Here is a 9,998-nt window from a genome sequence, read left to right as displayed (position 1 = left end):
CTAAGATTAACTTAGGATTATGAAGAGCGTTTGCAGAGTAACTTGAATTCAGATTGACTAAATGAAATTATGATTACTAATAATAAACTGGTATGAACAAAATATGAAATAATTTAGTAGACTAACGGGAATATTAATATAGGTGAATAAATAGAAGTCATAACTTTTAGTTATAAAACACATGATATAATTATAGATATAGAGGGTAAATAATTTAGTACACATAAAGGTTTCGATATATATTTAGGTATCCATACGTATCACAGTAATCTAGCCCAGCCAAGTCTATTCCCAGCAAACTTATTTTTCATGATAGAATTTTAGTATTATGATCATAAAACCAATTAATAATTTCTGGAAGATCAATACTAGCGATTCCTAGACACGCTCAAGGGATAAAATTTTAGCTTGTTGTAGAGAGACAAAAACAAAAAGGACACGAGGAAACCGTGTTCGTTCCACTGGCCCAGTACTGCAATGCACTATCGTTAGCTATAGTCTCTCTTGATATTCAGCCTTACTCACTGTTGAGAACCAATACTGCGGTATAAAATATATAGATAAAATAAATATTTTTCCGGTAAATCCCGTCGGGAAATGGTTTTTACCCGGAATTCCCGAATCATATCACTTCCCAGATTTTCCCATTGGGGATTTTCAAAATTTCTCAGTGGGAAAAATCGAGAACTTGCTTATACTTACTTATACTTGCTAGTCCCAAAAATTTCCCACTTGCTTTTCCCGGTGGGAATATTAGAAAACAATTGTGGAAAAATGGTTACTTGTCAAATATTTCGGGAAACGATACACCGGGTGGTCATTGGAGGCAACGTTAAATTTGTTCAAGTGTCTTTTCCTGGAAGTACTTTTCAAGACTATACCTGGACTTTAACTAAGTGCTGGACTGTGTATTTATAGTCAATAAAGACCCCCCACTAGAATTATAAAGTCTTTTCATAAGTCGAGGTCTAACCCTGGGTAGCCATATCAGGCTCGATCTCCCAATATAGGGGCAAGCAAGAAGGTGAAAAATGTGTTTTGGCTTGTCTTATCTCGGGTTGACAAAAAAGTTTTAATCATAGTACTTTCATATTATGGACCACTGACTTCATAAATCAAAAAAGTTTTAAAAGATTGGTAAAACTATAACTTTCCCATAAATGAAAGTTCTATGACGAAAACTTTTCCATAAATGGAAGTTTCATGACTACAACATCTCCATAATATGGAAGTTCTATGGATACTACTTCTCCATAACAACAGAAAGGAGGCATTTAAAGAGTCTTGGTTTTTTCGTGAGTCCTCATGAGCTTCTTAAACTCCAAGGGAAAACAGTTTTGACTGTTTTTCTTGGAGATTAAGCAGAAATGGAGGCTCTTTTTTTCCAAGACATGATATATAGCTAAAATCTAAAATCCCGGATAAGCCAGGAACATTATAGCACATCATAGAAGAAAGAAACAACGCACAATTAAAATACAGCACATGGGAGAAGATGCCTGTAAGGGCACAAAGGGACGGACATTTAACAAAAAATCGACCAAAAAAACCTGGTGCCTTACAATCTTTATGGATAGAAGGCACTGCCAAAACAGCATGGGAAACATTGAACAACTAACTGACCCAGAAGGTCTTATTACATTTTGACTTTTTGACTTTTTGAGAAACATTTGACGAAATCGCAAAACTTGAATTTATATATAAATAATGCTAAATTTTCTTGATTCATGACCAACGTTAGTCTAACGCACGCTTGTTATATCAATTTAAATAGCCTAGACTCAGTAGTAAACAAATGCGACTACTTTTTACATAAAAAACGTTAGAAAAATTTGCGTTTCCGACATTCACATGTTTTATGTAACAATTTTTGAAGTATTGACCCAAAACAAAAATCTCTGGTAGTTATAACATCTCTATGGATAGGAGAAACTACCAAAACAGTATGGGTAACATTGAACAACTAATTGACCCAGAAACCCTTATTACATTTTTAAAGTACGATTGACTTTTTGAGAAACATTTGACGAAGTCGCAAAACTTGACTTTATATGGGTAAATTTTGTAGGCAAAAACAATCAGATGGAGTGGTTCAATTCTAGATGAGGTAAAACTTTGCTTGATACCAGCTGAAAAACACAAAATTTGCTTCAAAGAAGTTTGGTTCCTCAAAACAACTCATTGGCAATAGCAATTGGTGTTTTAAAAAAAAAACTAGCTACATTAACCAAAATTTTAAGTGACCGATTTACCCCAACAATTCTTTTAGGAAAGAAACTTATTCTATATTCTATCGAGTTTTCGTCTTCCCAATTTTTTTTGTGCTATGATCTAAATGTACACTCCTGGAGGTGAACCAGAGTGGAGGATCACAACTTAAGCGTTTTTGATAGTGACAAAAAATAAATAGAGTCCCTACCAACTGTGATTTGCCTTGTTGAAACTTGGATACAAGAGGGTTCTCATGAAGAACACTTCAATATATCAGGTTATCAGAAAATAATTGCTAAAAACAGGGTGGGAATTGGTGGAGGAGTAGCCATGTTTTGCAGGGAGGATATTCTTCTGTTAGATAGCTTTCCAACGAACTATTATGAGAGCCTAGGTATAAAAATTAGAACAAATAACGAAAACTATACTTTGATTACATACTATGTTCCCCCTGGGTTGAATAAAAATCAGTTCTTGACTGAATTTGACAGCTATCTTGAGACTATGGTGGATGCGAACCAAAATCTTATTATATGTGGAGACTTCAATATAGATCAGCTATCTCTGACTCCAATAAAAAAGCGATTTGAAGATGTTATCTCTAGTAACGGTATAAACCTTATGGATTCGGGTATAACTAGAGAAACGTCGACAACAAAATCATCCCTCGATTTATTTCTGACAAATATCAACAAAAATCATTGCATAGTAAATTCTATCAGTTACGACATCACGGATCATTATCCAGTATTTTTCAGTCTAACAAAAACTATGATTAAACCCAAGATAAAAGCATCTAAACGTCGCAGTATGTCTGCCTTAAACAACAAAATACTGTTTGAAAAATACAAAAAGGAACTGGAAAACAATTTAATGATATTTCAGAACAACAATACGGATCAATCTTTCAACGCATTTTGTAACTGTTTACATTTTGTAGTCGACAAACACCAGCCTTTGGTTGAAATAAAACAAAAGAAAAATAGGAATCAATGGGTCACAAATCGAATAAAAAATCTTTTTGCGAAGAGAAACAATGCAAGAACAAAATGGTTGAGAACACAAAACAACATCGATAAAAATAGATATGTTCAACTGAAAAGCAAGAGCACTCAAATCATGAACGACACAAAAAAACATTTCATACAAAACAAAATTCAAAATTGTGGTAGGGACTCAAGGAAAATGTACAAAATCATAAACAATTTGATAGGCAGGAACAGAAGTGATGTGAGTTATAACCTTGTTTTCAATAATATGGGAACTGATGACCCCAGTAGCATAGCTGATTATTTCAATGAACATTTTGTAAATGTTGCAGATGAAATAGTAAGCAAATTACCTCAAATAAGCTTTCCTTCATCTAATTATGCTGAAGAACAATCTATGATGCTACATGGAACAAATTTAGTAGAAGTGCTTTCACAAATAGCCAGCCTACAAAATTCTTTTGCGCATGGTGTGGATCTGATCACTAACACCTTCATTAAGAGATTTGATAGAACTTTAGCCCCATTTTTAGTTAATTATATCAACGAATCTTTTTTGAGCGGAGTTTTCCCAAATAGCTTAAAACGAGCAACTATCCAACCGCATTTCAAAACGGGATCAAAAACTGATGCCAATAACTATCGACCAATTTCGATTTTGCCGTCTTTTGGAAAAGTATTTGAAAAAATTATGAAAATAAAAATTCTCAACTACATAGAGAAATTCAAAATTCTTGGTGAAAATCAGTTTGGTTTCCGTAATCGGAGATCAACAGTTGATGCACTCGTAAATGTAGTGGAAAACATAAGGTTGGAAAAAGAAAAAGGGAACAATAGCACCACGGTCTTCCTAGATTTGAAAAAGGCATTCGACACTGTTAATCACTCGTTGCTGTTGAAAAAATTAGAAAACTTTGGAATTAGGGGTCAGGTTTTAAGCTGGTTTTCTTCATATCTCAAATCAAGAACACAGTGTGTTATATGGAAAAATAGAATATCGAAAGAACTAATAGTAAAAATGGAGTTCCTCAAGGTTCTGTTCTGGGTCCTGTATTATTTATACTGTACTTTAATGACTTTGTGGACGCTTGTAAATTATCCACTCCGTATTTTTTTGCCGATGATACCAGCCTCCTTTTCAAAAGCAGACCAACCTATAAAGAATTAATTACTGAAATTCATTCAGTTTCACATTGGCTACATCAAAATAAATTGGATTTAAACGAGTCAAAAACTTTTGTAATGAATTTTTTTGAAACTAAAGCAAACACAAACATTCAAAACTGCCCAGTTCAGAAGTGCAATACCTACAAATATCTAGGAGTAATTTTAGACGCGAATTTAACTTTCGAAAAACATGTGGAATCCATTTGTTTAAAATTAAAGAAGTGGATCGGAATAATTGCAAGGCTAAGGAGAACTTGCAGTCGCAACACCGTTTTGATGTTCTACAAAACTACAGTGGTACCAATTTTTGAGTATGGACTTCTTATTTATGGTGGAACAACGTTAAATAAGCTTCAAAAAATTGAACGGTTACAAAAGAAAATTTTGAGAATTGTCTTTAGAATGAAACCAAGTGACTCCATCTTTGATACTTTATTCGAGTTCAAAATTTTGACAATTTGTGAATTGTACATAAAACATCTGCTTTCATTCAGCCTTAAATCATACTTTGGGTTACATTCAAACAAAATGATGAATGAGATTTTGACCGCAAATCAATATTTTTCGTACAATACTCGCTCGAAAACCACTCGCATTATACAAACAAAAACGTCAAAAAGAAATTCAACTCGGACATCTCTGGGTTATCGCGGTAGAATTTTGATAAATTTTCTACTGAAACAAAAAATACTACCTCAGCTTGAACAAGAGACCATTTCCTGTATAAAAGTTAAAAAACTAGTCAATGCACTTCAATATAGCTTGATTATTCAAAACGATACGTTAAAAAAACTTGTTTTTAAATAAAATCTGGGCGCTTAATTAAGATACGTTAGTATTTGCAAGCGTCCACTCCTGATGAAATTTTGGATTTATGGATTTTTCATAGTGGATTCTGCTGTGTCCACAACTTCTGCGTGTTTTATAAATTAACAGGAGAAATTCAAATTCAATTCAAATAATGTAATATGGGTAAATTTTGTAGGCCAAAACAATGAGATGGGGTGGTTCAATTCTCGATGAGGTAAAAGTTTGCTTGATATCAGCTGAAAAACACAAAATGTGCTTCAAAGGAGTTTGGTGCCTCGAAACAACGCATTGGCAATAGCAATTGGTCTTTTCAAAAAAAATTAGCTACATTAACCAAAATTTTAGGTGTCCGATTTACCCCAAATTTTTTTTGGAAAAACACTGTAACCATGTTCTATCGAATTTTCATTGTCCCATACTTTTTTGTGCTCTACGCTAATTTTGCACCAGTGCACATGAACTTCAAACGCGAACCACGGATAAATCGTTTTATATGGTGCCAGGTATTGATAATATGAGAAGGAGTAACATCGAAAGACAAAACAGTGATAATGTGAGTGTTTGATTGTTATCAATTCAAAAACACAATATACGCTTGAAAAGTGGTCTGTTTTGTACCAAAAATTTGATTGGCAAGAAATCATTTATTCTTAAGGAAGAAATAAGTTCTTTTACGGAAAAAAATGTTCTATGAAGTTCTATGACTACAACTTTTCCATTGTTGATTGCTAGTTGCAATCTCACTTGATGCAATGGCTTTTCTTTGAATAATTCCGGGCGTGCAGGGAGTTTTTTAACTTGAAAAATGTTTTTCACTTTTCTCCAAATTTTTTTCTTTTTCTATGAAGTTCTATGACTACAACTTTTTCATAATTCTCTGTTCGCTTAAGACTCAATTGTTCATTTTTTTTCAAGTTAGTTTTTTGAAACTTACTTTTTCTCTCCTTTACATGACGTAATAAAACGTAAAGACGTAAAAATAATACAATTTTTCTTAGACGCCATAAAATGAAGTTTTAATTTTATAACTTTTTGAATTATGGGGCAACCCGGGATTATTTTTATTCTTGCTATTCATAAAAACAAGTTCGAAATGGCTTTAAAATAGTTTGTTTGCTCAAGGCCATTAAAAAAATCCAAATCAACCAAATCTTTTGATGAGTTCGAAATGGCTTTAAAATAGTTTGTTTGCTCAAGGGCATTAAAAAAATCCAAATCAGCCAAATGTTTTGATCAGCCAAATCTCAAAAAATTTGAAAAGAACTGTTTTAGATTTTAATTCTCAACAAGGAGGCTCAGTAATGTACTTTGGCACATAATTTTTGAACCACGCTCATCCACATTTTTGGCTTAATTGTCTACCAAATGAGGAAAGGGTAGAAAACATACAAAAATTCAGGTAATTTAGAAAAAACTGGTGTATGAAAAAAATATTGCGTTATACTTAAATCTCACTCAGCGGATTTTTTTAAAAAAATGCGGTTTTGGAGGGCCGTGGAGATTACTCATTTTTAAGAAAACGAGAAAAGACAAACAACAAAATCAAATAGTAACAACAAACATAAAAAACATCAAAAACTTGATTTGTATTTGTAGAAGAACTCAATTACGAAGACTTAATAACGTGAGATAAAAATTAGTTCAGTGTTTATCAATAGAAAAGATATGGAACCACTCTTTATTGAGACTCGGTAACAAAAAGACAAAAAACAAAAACGGATATTTTCAAAACTACTCTCCTAACTTTGAAAACAGTTGGTGCCAAAGAATTGACAAACATTAGATATGAACTGAAATAGTTAAAATGTTTGTAATATGACCATTTAAAACTCCATTACATAAAACATTGGCAACTTACATTAAATTTTTATTCATACAGTTACAGAAAAACAATAAAAACAGAAAAAAAATTTAAAAAAGTTTGCAGGATATCGATGTGGAACCCATTATGACCATAATCTTCACTCACAGAAATAAAGTGTTTGAATGCGCGTTTTTTAATGCCAGTAAAGTGATACGTGACTACTCATTATTGAGTTCAAAAAAATTGTTAGCAATGAAAAGAAAACATAAATTAAGTTTGTTCATTCCTCTAGACAAGGCCATTAAATTTTTTTTTGATCAGAATATCTCTTACGTTTACAAAAGAAGGTCAAAAACAGGCCAAACAAATCAAAATAAGAACCAGTGTTGAAGAACCAAAGTTTTTTTCGAAATAATACTGTCGAAGCTATTAAAACTATAGGGATTTCACCAAATTCACCAGTGTTAAATTTTCTTTCTAAGCCAGCAACGTGATAAGATACCTGTTGTTAATGAGACTAATTAGAAAATAGACGAAAAAACAAAAGCTGCGAAGATAAAAAACAACTTTTTTTAAAGCAGTTATTTTCAAAGTTACTAAAACAATCAGCAATAAAAAAAAATCGTTTTTTTTTCTTTTGAAAACTGTCATTGATTAGAAAATGTCATTCCTCAAAGAAATAGCGGACAAAAAAACAAAAAGTTCTAAAAACAGTTGTCATAGCAGGTAAAGCTATAATCAAGTCACAAAAAAATTTGGATATGTTAAACTCCGCTTGTTATCGCTTGTTTTCGACCTTAATTTTCTAATGTATTACCCTAATTTAATGACAGTAGGTTATTAACAATATAGAAAGAAACATATTAAATCCAAAAATTTTACATTTTTGAAAACAATTTTTTTCAAAGTCATGAAAAACATTAGCCACGATTCAAATCATTAAATAGATTCTTTCTTGCGTACTACGGAAGCCATCGAGTCTTATCCCTATTCAAAATATATCAATTGTTTAAAAAAGACCTCCTTTACGGAAAAAATCTAAAAACAGATTAATTTCTTTTGCCAAATAACCGACCTTCAAAAAAACACTTCATTCAAATGTTCTTCTTTTGATTCGAAAAACGTGATGTATGATTGGTAAAGAATATAGCTGTGTAAAAAAACCATAAAACAAAATATGCAAAGCGCAAAGCTTTTTCTGAAAACAACTGTTCTCAAAATCTTGAAATTTTACTACTTGTAAGTTGAAATACCTAAATATATTTACTTGTTCCTCAGGAAAGCCACTCGAAACTTCCACTAAAAACAGAACCTTTAATTCATGTGAAGAAAGTACTTTAATTAAAAACAAATATAAAAACAATTTATTTTTATAAACACAATAAATAATTATTTTTATAAACACAATAAGCACAATAAATATATTTAAAAACAAAAATAAAAACAATTTATTGTGTTTGCGAAAAATCTTTGTCTAAGCTATTAAAACAATAATAATTTCTCTAAAAATTAGATATCTACGAATGGCTTTTTTTTACGTAAAACGCGATTTATGACCTATAATAAATGAGACAAGCGAACAAATAGACAGAAGTAACAGGAGATGAAAAATTAAAAAAAAGTTCACTTATATTTCTTGAAAAGATTGTCTACAAAAACTTGAGAGAAACCGCTACCAACTAAATTCTTGAAAAAGACTCTATTCTTCCTCCAGCACCAGTCCTTGCAACCTCTTATTCTGCTGAATTTTTGATACGACTAGAAAAAAAACAACTGAAGACATATTGAAAAAAAACACATCAAAATAAATGTCAAAGCTGTTAAATCTATAAACCAATCCCTAAAAAATTCAACTGTGCCTAAATTTTGAACAAATATAATGATAGGTTACCTTACAAAAATTTGAGAGTGTGATAAAACCAGAAAAACAGAACCTGAAGAAGAGGCAAGTTTCGGAAAACGAATTTTGCTGCGAAACTGGTATTGTCGATGTCAGAAAAGATTTTAAGAAGTGTAAAGAGCTGCAATACAGACTAAAAGGAAGATTTAATAAAAGGAAGATGACTTTTTTCTGTTTTGAGCATAACTGGCAAATTGACGAAAATTAAGGGAAATATTGGCAACGCTCCATATTTTTTTTATTCATTACGAATATGCATTGAAAATCGGCAAAATCTCAAATCCAGAAACCTTTCAAAAGAAAGCGGAGAAGTATTTTAGCCAAATTGTGTCAGCATTTTTTGGCGTTCACTTCAAGCAAATTGAAGCAACGTTGATTAAAGAAGTTTTTTCCTCAATTTTTTTTTTAAAATTTGATTATTTTGAAATATGTACAAAATTTCTGGTAAGAAATAGATGAAAATCTCATAGATGAAACACTTCCCTCTTTGGATAAGAAACTAAAAAATTTTTTTTCAAATAATTTTAATATAATTTGAAAAAACTTAAAAGACATAGGCTTATAGACAAAACTGACCTTGCTATTAGTCTTTGCACATTATTAAGATCCATTGGTTCCCAATTTAGTGGATGTAGATAATTTGACCAAAAGGTTCATATATTAAAGAAAAATGTTGCTGGTGTTATAACTATCGAGAAAAATTAGCTCAAAAACGGTCAAATTTTCTAACCTAGATCAATTTTAAACAAAGCGGAGAGTTAAGTAAGTATTCTATTGAGTTGAAGCAATTTATGTCAGCAAATTGTAATCTTTTTTGCGCAAATATTGGCAAAGTTGACTAAGGAAGTTGATTTCTTGCAATTTTTGGTGAAAAAAGGCAGATTTTCTAAGTGTAAAGCTGCAATAGAGACTAAAATATAATAGAAGGGAGACGATTTTTTTTTCTGTTTCGAGCATAACTGGCAAGTTTACTAAAATTAAGGGAAAAATTGGCAACGCTCCATAATCCCTTGTTTGTTTTGAAAACAAGTGATCTCAAAAGACAAAATGACATTAAGATTTTTGCTATATAATAAAAAAAATGTACCTGACTTTTTTTATGTGAAGCCATTTGGAC

Source organism: Convolutriloba macropyga, chromosome 2 (genome assembly GCF_964194025.1).
Source record: "Convolutriloba macropyga chromosome 2, txConMacr16.3, whole genome shotgun sequence".
NCBI classification, from domain to species: domain Eukaryota; kingdom Metazoa; phylum Xenacoelomorpha; order Acoela; family Convolutidae; genus Convolutriloba; species Convolutriloba macropyga.
The sequence above is the reverse complement of the archived record's forward strand: the minus strand, read 5'-3'. Positions refer to the sequence as shown.